Source organism: Hevea brasiliensis, chromosome 9 (assembly GCF_030052815.1).
Source record: "Hevea brasiliensis isolate MT/VB/25A 57/8 chromosome 9, ASM3005281v1, whole genome shotgun sequence".
Taxonomy (NCBI): domain Eukaryota; kingdom Viridiplantae; phylum Streptophyta; class Magnoliopsida; order Malpighiales; family Euphorbiaceae; genus Hevea; species Hevea brasiliensis.
In genome coordinates, this window is record NC_079501.1 from 5777707 (window position 1) to 5791302 (window position 13596).

Here is a 13596-nt window from a genome sequence, read left to right on the forward strand (position 1 = left end):
CATCAACGAGTATCGTTATGTCATCTATCTTATCCTCATAGATCCTTTCCGATCATTATGATGAGAATTCATTATCTAGTCCTGTAGAAATCTTGATCAATTATTTATTAAAATCATTACACTTATTTTGATAAAGAAAAAATTGAAATATGTACATATATATTTTAATAGGATCCTTATATAGATTGGAAAGGGGAGACTTTCTATTGATGAAATTAAGTCTAGATGAGAATGAAAAAAATGATATTCATTCATAAACAGTCCAATAGAAGCTCTTAATTGATGAAGAATATATATATATATATATAAAAGATGCCCCGCGTCTGCATCACTTGAGGCAATTTTTATAAGTATGCCAGTTTTCATATTTAAAACATTGTCTGCAAGTCAAAAATCTCTAAAACAAGTTACTCCTTCGTGGGAAATGTTGAGCGAGCACAGAATGTAAACACATTGACGCTGGGAGACTGAAGCACTAATTGCCGCAACTCTTGAAACCGAGGGACTCATTCACTGGACACACTTACACACAGTATATATGGCTCAATGTGAACAATTCAAGACTATGTCCCAACTTTTGAATATAAATGAAACCGGACAAACACAAAACCAAACAAATTGCTGCTGGTATTTCATAATGACAATATGGTAAACATAAGCTAGTCGCTCTTCAAGAAAAAATTTCAGCATGGAGACTCGATCGATTTAGACTGCACAATAGATCATAAGCTTATTGCAATAAGTAATTACTTGTGTGCTTCATTCTTATATTAAATGGCCGTCCTTATCTTGTTCTAAAGAAATTATGGTCACATCAAAATTAGTGGTTTCGTGGGGTTATATAATTATTTCCGATTGTTTTGTTTTTTCTTTCTTTTTTTTTTCCTCTGTGAATATGACTAACGCACCACTCAATTTGTAAGTCATCAAAATTCAAAGGATTGCTTCTTCAATTAGCTTGTCCAAGCGTGAATTGGTCTCCGTCAGAATGAAGAGGTTGGTGATGATAATTAATTAGTTTAACTTGCAACTGTTATAAAATATCAATAACAATAGCAATAGGCTTCCATCGTCTAATCACTCTTCTTAAATGAATTATGTCCCCACTATGTTACTGCCAGATAGTTTGAGCAAATCTTTCGAGGATAACAGAATCAAACCAGAATTCTATATAGCAATTATAAAAAATCTCTCAAAAACGAATTAAAGAATAATAACGTTGATTGTTAGTAGAAGTGAAGAGAAGAGATAAAAGAGAAATAGATAAAAATTTCTAAAACTACTGCTATTTATAAAGTATTTACTCCTCTTTGAATCGATATAACAATTCACTTTATATCTGTTAGAATAATTATATCGTTCTACTTGTAACTTTTATAACAGATACAACAATTTACTTCATATCTCTTAGAAAAATTATATTTGTTCACTTATACCTTTTATAATAGAACAATTACATCTGTTCATACATACCTTTTAGAATAGATACAATTAATTATTAGTAATAAACAGTTTCTTTTGATACTTTTTAATGAACAAACATAACTATTTCGATATGAGACAACATTTATATCACTAACTATCTATAACAACAACTAAATTAATTATATTTTTTACTAAATCCAATATTTTTTAAGACTAGGAGTTTATCCATGCAAAATCTCAAATGCTGTTGTTTAATCAAATTTCAATATGATGAAGAGAAAAACTATATAGTGATATAATCATCAAATGCGAGGGAAAAAAGAAAATGAACGTGTTGACTAGTAGCAATCTTTCATGTTGTACAAGTTTAATTAGTCTTGGAGTGGAGTGGGAGACATAATAAACACTAAACAGGTGATTAGAAAAATAGTAGCAGCCGAAGGTCCTTTGCTCTGACTCGGGAAGGCTTGTGGGGCAAAGCATAGAAATAAACTCCAAGTAAACGTAGGGGTTAGTGGAATATTGTTGGATCAATTATTTATTGGCTTTCTAGAAATAAATAAGCGATCGATGCAGTCATTGCTTACGTTTAATTCCCTTGCCAATTCTCGTTCAAAACGGGGCGCACGATTTCAAGTACTTTAATTTTTTTTAAAGTGATTTACCCTTAACTTTAAAGTATTGTAGAGATTTAAGAAAAATTATAAAATATTTTTGATGTACTAATTTTTACTTATAAGAATTCAGTTATCCTGTGAATTATGAAATGTGAATCTCACCTCATTGTGAAAGAGAGTATGTACTCTGAATCATCTAATAAAATCTTGAAAAATTAATAATAATTAAAAAAACCCTTAAAAAGAAATAAAAGGGTGCATGTTGTTTGTTAGGAGGAGCACTTTGTTTGGTTGATAAAATTGTTAGAAGAAAGAATACAAGTAATGAAGGAAATGATTGTGTATTTATCTGTGTTTTACAGAGATATTACATCTATTTATAGATGAGAATATGAGCTAATTTAGACAAGAATAATACAAATCTCCTATAATCATGCTAATTGTTGTAATTATGCAACACAAATCTCCTATAATCATGCTAATTGCTGTAATTATGCTACACAAATCTCCTATAATCATGCTAATTGCTGTAATTATGCTACACAAATCTCCTATAATCATGCTAATTGCTGTAATTATGCTAACACCCCCCCTCAAACTCAAGGCGGTAGCACAGGTGCCAACTTGAGTTTGCTTAAGAGATCTGGCGGCGGGAGGATGCGTTTTGGTGAATATATCGGTTTGGTGCGGAAGAAGCAGAATCAAACATATGGTGCCATGAGCAGCATGATGACGTACAAAATGACAATCAATTTCGATGTGTTTGGTACGCTCATGAAATACATCATTATGAGAAATCTGTATGGCACTTCTATTATCGCAATGAAGCATTGTGGCAGAAGAATGAGTGACACCCAAATCAGTTAATAACCGCCGTAACCAAAGTAATTCTGTGCTAGAACGTGCAACAACAGTTTGCTTTTTGCTACGCCAAGAGATAAGAGAATTACCCAAGAAGAAACAATAACTAGTTGTAGAGCGATAATCTGTCACATAAACTGGCTGACCAGATGAACAGCATATGAAATATCAGGTCGAGTAACTGTGAGATAAATAAGACTCTCGACAAGCTGTCAATATAAAGTAGGATCATCAAGAGGAGTGCCATCAAGAGGTGTAACTTTACAATTGAGCTCCAATGGGGTTGATACTGTTTTGCTATCAGTGATGCATGCTCAAGAAAGTAAGTCGGATGCATACTTGGCTTGAGATAGATAATAGCCATCAGAATTTTGAGAAACTTCAAGACCCAAAAAATAGCTGAGAGAACCCAAGTCTGTCATTTCAAAATACTGATTGAGATAATATTGTAACTCTGAAATACCAGATGAATCATCTCCTGTTATTATTATATCATCAACATAAAGCAACAGAAGAACAATACCACTGTCAGTCTGGCGAGTGAATAATGCAGAATCATGTGGACTAGAGAGAAAACCAAGTTGAGTAAGAGTGGAACTAAATTTGGCAAACTAGGCCCTGGGAGCTTGTTTTAATCCATATAAGGCTCGCCGAAGTTTGCAAACCTTATGAGGAGAATGATAACCAGGAGGAGGAAGCATATAAACCTCTTCTGTTAAATCACCAAGAAGAAAAGCATTTTTGACATCCATCTGGAAAAGTTTCCATTTATGAACTGCAGCAATAGCTAAGAGACTGCGAATAGATGTTAATCGGGCCACCGGAGCAAAAGTTTATTCATAGTCGATACCATACTCTTGAGTGTACCCTTTGGCTACTAAGCGAGCTTTGTAGCGTTCAATAGTTCCATCAAAACGGGTCTTGATTTTGTAAATCCATTTGCAACCAATAGGGGTCTTGTTTGGTGGAAGATCAATTAAATCTCAAGTATGAGTTTTCTCTAAAGCCTGAAGTTCATTAGTCATAGCTTGCTGCCAAAGAGGGTCAGTACTTGTCTCACGATAAGAACGAGGCTCATGAAGGGTTGCAATAGTAGAGTAACAGTGAAAATCAGAAAGATAATGAAGATTTTCTCTTACACGGGTAGAACGACGAAGAATAGTGCTAGGAGGAGATGCAAGCGCAGGTACTGTATCAACAACTGGTGCAGATTTGATGCATACATTTTGCATAGTCATTTAGGTCTAATTTCATAGCCATTTTATTTTATTATTAGTTATTTTTAGCTAATTTCATTAGTTATTTAGTTAGTTTTTCATAATTGTCAATTTTGGATTAATTTGTAATTTTTACTTTGTTTTGTAGGAAAAATGGTGTTTGTGAAGGACTGAAAAGAAATTTTGCCATTGAGGAGTGACTTCCACAGCCAAAGATGTCAAAAACAAGTTTTCAAGCTGAAATATGCATTGACCAAAATTGTGCATAACTTGCCGCATAAGCTATGCGGATCTGCATAAGGAGAAAAATCATTGTTCTAATATCTGCCGAAATGTGCATAAGGAGACTGCATAGCTTATGCACATTCACGCCTCCCTTATGCACTTTCACGGAATTGTGCATAACCTATGCACCAAGTCATGCAGTTTCGCATAAGTGAACCAGAAACCAGCCGAAAACTGCATAAGGGACTGCATGACTTATGCAGTCCACTTATGCAGTCCCATAAAGAGTTCATTAATGAGTTGGCAGAAGATTCCCTCAAAAAAATCCCTCCTCAAACACACCATTTTAGGGCTCCATGTGAGAAAATGCTATAAATAGTCCCATTTCCCATTTTAGAGGGGACAAGAAGGAAGAGAGCAGAAAAAGGAAGAGGTGTAGGCAGCAGCTAAAGAGTCACTTTCACCTTCCACACCATTTTCAATCAAGATTTGCAGATTTCTTTCTTTCCTTACATTTTTCCTACATTTCTAGTGTTTAGTTTATTGTTTCCTAGCTTGGATTAAAGCTTTATTTCCATACAAACTAAGAATTTCTTGTAAACATTATGGGTAGTGAGTAGTTTTATTTTGATTCTGGAGTAAGGGTTGTAATATTTGAGATATTTTGTGGATTTTGATTGGGTAATCCATATTTTGTGGTCTTAATGAGTTTTATTCATTTCTTGTGTGCTTAATGACATGCTTAGTGTAGGATCCCATTAAGTGATACTCTTAATCCATGGTCGAGGCACCGAAAGGAGAAGGCCTTGTGATAGATAATCAAGAAATTGGACTTAATTAACTTAGATCTAGAAATAGACTAAGGATTAAGAGGATTCACAGATTAATTAAAGAACCTAATGGGTCTTAATTAACTCTAACTCCATGAAAGTAGGATTAGATTGATTAAGGCACTCTTTGTCTCACTCGAAAGGGTATTCAAAGGATTTAAGAATTAATCTCCTCAAAACCCGTAAGTTCCGCAAGATTGGATAACCAATTCAAAATCCCAAAATAGCTCGAATATGAAATCCCAAACTCCGGAATCGCCTTTTTATCATTGTCAATTTCTAATTGAATTTTAATTGCTTGCCATTTTAAATATTGCCATATTTGAACTTGCTTATTTCAATTTGATGCAATTTTAGTTTAATTAATGCATTTTTGGATAGATTTTTGATTTTGCACATATAGATTTCATACTCAAATACCCATCAATTTGTTACTTTAATTTCAAAGATAGTTCAATTTAGTCAACTTTTTATATCAAAAATTCAATCATTAACACAACTCCTCGTGGGAACGATATCTTTTTTCTATACTACTTGTACGACCCGTGCACTTGCGGTTGGGCCACATCAAGATTCAACAGGGGCTGGTGTAGTTGGGCTAATATTGAGCACATCACAATCACCTGGATCAAGACTTGGAAACAGCTCTTTGGAGGAGTCAGTGAAAAATAGAGAGTCAGTATTGACAGAGTGATGAAATTTGGAAAGAGAAGAGAACACAATATTGTCTCAAAAGGTAACATGACGAGAGATGCGTAATTTATTAGAAACAGGATCCCAACAACGATACCCTTTGTGTTCAATGTCATAACCAAGAAAACAACATAGACGAGCACGGGGTTCTAATTTGGTATGTTCATGAGGTTGTAAAAGAACAAAAGAAACACATCCAAAAGGTTTAAGGATGGAATAGTCAGGAGGTTGTCCAAACAACTTTTCAAAAGGAGATAAATTATGATCAACCAAGGTAGGAAGATGGTTAATAATATAAACAGCATGAAGAGCTGCTTCTCCCCAAAATTTTTCTGGACATGAGGCAGAAAGAAGAAGAGTACGTACAGAATCAAGAATATAACGATACTTGCGTTCGGCTCTCCCATTCTGTTGAGAGGTGTGAGGACAAGAACGTTGAACAACGGTGCCTTGTTGACTAAGAAACTGAAGTAAAGAAGAATCCCGATATTCCATGGCATTGTCTATTCGGAGAATTTTAATGTCACAAAAGAACTGAGTTTTAATCATTTTTGCAAATGTAATGTAAATTTGTGATAACTCAGATCGATGTTTCAAAAAATATATCCAAGTAAACCGAGAATAATCATCAATAAATATCACAAAATAACAAAACCATTTATTAAAGAAATAGGAGAAGGACCCCAAATGTCAGAATGAATTAAACCAAAAGGAGTGTCTGAAGTAGTATGATTATGAGAAAAAGATAATGCAGGTTGTTTTGCAAGCTGACAATTTAAACAATTAAATGACTCAAACTTAGTAGATCCTAATAATCCACGAGAAATTAAAGGTTGAATTTTACTGGCAGAAGCATGACCAAGACGAAGATGCCATTGGTGAATGGAGGAATTAGGGATTGTAGCTGCAGATACAAATCTCTGAGGAAGATGTAAAGATGCAAGCTCAAATAATCGACCCACTCTATGACCCTCCCCAAGAATCTGTCCCGTTTATGGATCCTGTACCTGGACACCATGGGGAGAAAAAATAACATTTAGTCCTTTTTCACACAACTGACCAACAAAAATAAGATTGAGATCCAAATTAGGGATATAATAGGTGTCAGGGAGATGAAGATTTGAGGTAGACACATGACCAGTATGTGTGATGTTCATTTTAGTACCATTTGCAGTATGGATTGGTGGTAAGTAAGATACAGGTTTTGCAGAAGACAAGAACTTAATATTAGTGGTCATATGATTACAACATGCAGAGTCAAAAAGCCAATAAGAATTACCCGAAGTGGTAGACATGGCAGCAGAAGAATTAGAAGGGATAACCTGTTTGAATAGTGCCTCAAGTTCACTCATGGTGATGGCAGTAGAACCCTCAGTAACAGTAACAACAGTGACAGAGGAAGATCTAGGCTTTTAGACATTCTTGAATTTAGAATGCCCTCCTTTTGGTCTTGGAGGGCATGTGGGACAATGTTCAAGAACATGACCGTAACCATGACAATATCTGCATTCTATAGTAGGACAATATGCAAAAGCATGACCAATTTGATTACAATTCTTACAGAGTTGATTGCCAGATTTCTGATGTAAGGATCGAGTAGTTGCAAGAGCAGTTTCAAATTGAGGAGTTTTATCCAAACTGAGATGAGTCTCTTCAAAAATAATCTCTTGAATAATAGTATCCAATGATGGGAGTGGATTTCGATGTAGCAGGGACGCTCGAACGGCCTCATATTCTGATCGAAGAGCCATTAAAACTTGAATGAGATGAACATGATCTTCACTGATTTTTGCCTGAGATATTTGATTCCAAATGGGTTGGACCTGGGCAAAAAAATCATTCACAGATTGACCTGCTTCTTGTTTCAGATTATGAAGAGTAGTCCACAACTGATAATAGTGGGCAAGTCCAGTGGTCTAATATCGATTAGCCAAAAAATTCCAGATTTCTTTTGTAGAATCATAATTAGCAAATTGGATATGGTGGACGAGACAGAGGTATTGTGAAACCAGGTGATGATCTGATGATTTTTACTATCCCAATCCTCAATACGGTCAGTAAATTTTGCATCAGTTTCATCGTTCTCTTTTGTTGGTGTAGTGATATCTCCGGTAAAAATACGCCAAAGCTTACGACCTATCAAAAAACTTTTCATTCCTTGAACCCAAAGATTATAGTTGGAACCAGTCAGAACTGTTGCAATAGGTTTTGAAATATCATATTTCTCCATTGATAACAAGATGAGGAGAAAAAAAAATGGTATAATAACATGAATGAAAGAATGAATCAGAACAGGTTGTAGAGAGAGGAGAGACCCCAGAAACTAGAAATAAAAGTTTTACGGTTCTGATACATGTTAGAAGAAAGAATACAAGTAATGAAGGAAATGATTGTGTATTTATCTGTATTTTATTTACAGAGATATTACATCTATTTATATACTAGAATATGAGCTAATTTAGACAAGAATAATACAAATCTCCTATAATCATGTTAATTGTTGTAATTATGCCACACAAATCTTCTATAATCATGATAATTGCTGTAATTATGCTAACAAAAATAAAATAAAATTAAACTAGAAATTTATATTATATTAATTTAAAAAATTTTTATTTTATATAATAATATTATATATTTTAAAGTATGATAAAAATATTAAAGTTATAAAATAATATTGCATAATTAAATTTAGAATAATTATTGTATGCGAATCAATAAATATTTATTCAATTTCTCTTTTTTTTTTATCACAATTGGCTACCTTTTTTTTCTTTTTTAAGTTGTTTGGTGCATAGTTGATTTTGAATTAAGATGTTATTTGTTAGGTAAATTGAATCAAATTCAAAATATACTATATGCTTTTCGGTCCAAAAAGAAGAAGCAAGTTCCACTTAAAAAAAAAAAGCAAGTTGATTACTTTATACATTTAATAAAAAATAACGTGTTTTTCAACAATCAACATTTAGTATATTTGAGCAAACTTATATATATATATATATATTGTTTTTAATTATTATATTTTTTTATTAATAAGAAGTTTGTTAAAAATATTGAATAAATTAATAAAATTAAATAAATTGGATAAAATTAATTATATATAAATAAAAAATTAAATAATTTATTAATTAATGAGTTTAATTATTTTTAATTAAATTTATTGTTAAAATTGAAAATAATATGAAAATTTTATGATTAAATTAATAAAATTAAAAAATTAATTTAAATTTAATATTTGACATAAAAGTTTTGATTTTTTTTTATCATTTAGCTATAATTTTTTTTATGATAATAGGTTGAATTTTGCTTAAAAATTATTAAAATTTCAACCAAATACGACTCTTTTATTTAAAATATATATATATTTGTATCATAAAATTTTTTAATAATTAATAAAGTTTAATTCAAAAATACTAAAATTTATTTAAAGTTATAATATCATAATTTGGAATTATAAATACTATTTAATATAAATTTATAATATCATGAGTTGGAATTATAAATACTATTTAATATTAAAAAAAAAAGAAAATAACATGGTAGAGATAGAGGTGTTTGATTGAGCTTATAAGCTATTTAAACCTACCTATAAGTAAAAAGTTATGAGTAGATTAACATTTAATTTGACTTATAAATTAAAAAAAAAAACTGCTTAAAATAAGTTAGAAATCATAGTTAAAGTTATGACTTATCTACTTATTTTAAAATTATTATTTAACCAATTAAAATACTATATTACTCTAATAATTTTTTAAAAATATCTATATTATCCTTATTCTAACAATTATAACACTTAATTACATATTATTTTGAGTAATTTTAACCAATTAAATTACTTTAAGTACCTTTTTAACTAAATACTTAAACTATTTAAAAGTTATTTTTAAGTAATTTTATCAAACAATTAACTACTTATTTTTAATTTGGCTCATAAATTACAAAATATATTTTAAGTTAAAAATTAAATTTAAGTAGTCAAACCAAACAATGTCACAATCTTTTACTCATTCTTTAATCCCAACTTGATATCTTATTGATTTTGGGGGTGATATGCCCCTTACAGGGCCTTGGACCTCTTCCCCCTTAAGCTAATTTTTAGGAGTGAGTTAAGTCAAATTTATTTTTTTAAAATGATATTAAAACCTTCCAACCATTGTTTGGACTTCATATAAGTGTTTTATGCTCCAAATGTTTGGTTTTGAGTTTGAAGGAAATGTGTTAATATCCTATATTGATTTAGAATGGAGTAATATGTCTCTTATAAAACTTTTGACACTCTTCCTCATGAGCTCACTTTTAAAAATAAGTTAGATTTACTACATTTTCTTAAAATATCTCTTCAAACAAAAGAGTGAAAAGAGAGTTGAAATCGCGTTAGCAAATTAGATATTTTTAAGGATGAAAGAGGTATTAGAATTGTAGGCTATGTAATCGCACTTAAATGAAACTTGGAAAGGAGGCCCACTTCTCTTATTGGAAACCCATAATCTGGCTTAAATGCTTGAAGAAGTCGAATCCCCACAATATATACAGATGGAGATCAGGTAGGGTACGTGCTTTCTGGCTAATTTCTGTACAGCACTACATTGGGATCGACTGTTTCTGGTGCGCAGCCTTGTATTAACAAATTGAAAGGAGCACCCGCTATATGTACACTCTCTCTTTATAAACATGAATTCCATCTTTTCATAAATAAGAAAAAATTATTTTATTATATTTGAATGGAAACTATTTTTTAATACTCAAATGCATTCAATAACTAGCCATTCAAAGGATGGCCAAATTTGGAGTACAGCTATGCTCCCACTCCTCCACTAATGGGGACCCCGTTGAATCAATCATTCTCTTCCAACAATGCCCCTCTACAATGCCATTTATTTTTGGAACAAAAATGTGACCATCACCGCATGCAGAAGGTTAATATTGCAAAACCAATATCTAGACAATGCCAAAATCCATAGTCCATTACCCATACCCTCTCATTCTCTCTCATTGGACAGTATATACCTGCAAATTGGCATTTTATATTCTCCAAACGCGCAGTATCATCGATCCCAGCATTCTTATGGCTTCAAAAAACCATTTCCATCTCCTTTTCTTATTCTTAACTACTACTAGTTGTTTAAAGTTGTCTTCATCTACTTTAGACACAGAAACAGATTATAACAAATGGTGTCTTGGAATATTGATAATCACAGGAGGAGGGCGATCCTGGAAGCTAAATCCATCGTTCAACCGCATGCAGGGATTAGTACTAGTGGCAAAGTTAATCTTGATGACAAGCTAAGGAAAGCTGAGATGCACAATGTGTCAATAACAGTTAACCAGAATGGGACTGGCGATTTCAAGACCATAGTAAAAGCTCTTAAAAGCATTCCTCCACACAACACCAGGAGATTTATTATAGTGATCAAACCAGGTGTTTATAGGTATGTTACATGTTTTCACTTTTCAGGTAACTGCTCAAGTTTTATTCAATGAACTCTGCTAAGTTTAATTAATTAAACCTTATATTATCCTAGTAACCACCTTTTTATATATATATATATATATATATAGTAGAGACTAAAATAACTTGTGATATGGTTTTAGAGAAAAGATTGTCATCCCCAGAACATTGCCCTTCATTACATTTCTAGGGGATTCAATTGATCCACCAATTATTATTGGCAATGATACTGCATCATCAGTCTCAGGAAAAGATGGGATGCCATTGAAGACGTTTCAAAGTGCAACTGTTGGTGTTGATGCAAATCATTTTATAGCCATAAACATGAAATTTGAGGTAATTAAACTTGATCAAATGCATGCTGCTACACATTAAAAGAAAAACCATCCCTTAATATGTCGTTTTCCATGTTTCTTTAGTCTTTACTGCAACTTCTCTTTGATACCTTTAATGCTTTCTTGTTTGCTGTAGATATCATTTTCCACACATGTGACAGAGTTGAAATTGAGATTCCATTGATGCTCCAAGCAATCTAAAAATTTAGAAATTAAAAATGGTTTCTTTTGTACAATTATATATGTTAACAACACAACGTTCACGGGTCTTCAGTTTTCAATTCAAATACCTATATTGTAAATCGGCATAAGCTCAAATTTTGACCTTATGCCTTGTTAATTTGAACAATCTTCGTATTATGATAAAAGTCTATTGCTATTTAATGGATGATAGGTAACATATATCCATGACCAATACTAAACAATCGATTCATCCGTTAAAAAAAAAATGATTCACATTGCAGAACACAGCTCCACATGAGATAAGGTCCAAAGGAGGAAAAGCCGTGGCACTTCGAATGTCAGGGATCAAGGCAGCATTTTACGATTGCAGTTTTTATGGGAGCCAAGACACGCTTTTGATCACAAGGGCACTATTTCAACAATTGTTTCATCCAGGGCTCTGTGGATTTCATTTTCGGCTCTGGAAGATCTCTCTAGGAGGTCAACTCAGAACCAAATTAATTTGTTCATTTCTCTTGGGAAAGGGCCTGGTCTTGGCCTAACTATATATTCATGTTCAATTATATGCAGAATTGCCACTTAAACTCCATAGCCAACAAGATGGCATCTCTCACTGCTCAAAAGCGCAGCAATTCGTCATTGGAAAGTGGGTTTTCCTTCAAAGATTGTGTGGTGACAGGGAGTGGATTGGTCTACCCAGGCAGAGCTTGGGGTGATTATTCCAGGGTTGTTTTCTCTTACACTATTGTAGTCAAGGTTGTTCTTCCCCAAGGTTGGAGTGATTGGGGTGACCAAAAGCGTGACACGTATGTTCAATCACTCACCCTAATTGTTCTATTATAACGATAATTAATCATAATTGACAATGAAGTGTTTCATTTTCTATGGATGTTATTGCAGGAAAGTGCTTTATGGAGAGTACAAGTGCAGTGGCCCTGGAGCCACCTTCACAGGAAGGGTTCCATGGGCACGAATTCTAACAGACGAAGAGGCAATGCCTTTTATAGAGACTTACTATATTGATGGGGATACTTGGCTCATTACTCCTTGACAATTCTAATAATTTCTTCATGTATTTCCCATGTAATTTGGAGGTTCATAAGGGTGCAGATATTCTAAAAATTAAATAAAAATGAAGGTATTATACGCCTTAAAAAAATAAGAGATTTCAATTTAAACTGTGCAAAAGATTCAGGAGATCGGAGAAGAATACCTTGCCATTCTTTCAAAATTGACTGAATGAGTTTTCCTTCCAATATCCAATGAATTTGAAAAAAAAAAAAAAACACTGTTGGGCCTTTGGCGGTATTTAGGGCAATAGGAGCCCATTATTTGCAATCCTAGTTATTTAGACAGGAAGATGTGGTAGGAGCAATTTTTGAGCGAAGAGACTCTAGACTCGGAACCTTGACCCTTAAAAAAAATTGAAAAAAGCTTGAATTCAATTACAATTTCACCCCTCTGTGGTTTAATTAAGACTTTTCATTTAAATATTAATAGTTCTAAAAATTCAATATGAACGATACCTAAAATCTTCTTTCCTTAAATTCCTAATGTTAAAATCTTGCAAATGAGGAGTTAAAATAACTCCAAACTAAGTGGAAATCTGCATATTAAAAATTATTGTATAGAATCTACGATAAATAAAATCCTAAAAACAAGTTAAGAGAAAATGTGAAAAATAAATTAATGTTAGAGTTTAGATTGAAAACTTTTGTGTTATTTAAAATTAAATTGCAAATATTAGACATTGTACTTAGC

At 32.5% G+C, this 13596-nt stretch overlaps 1 pseudogene; it reads left to right on the forward strand.

Moving 5' to 3' along the window:
* The first annotated feature begins 10812 nt into the window (after positions 1 to 10812).
* On the forward strand, positions 10813 to 13313 carry LOC110635011 (probable pectinesterase 53; annotated as a pseudogene).
* Positions 13314 to 13596: the final 283 nt, after the last annotated feature.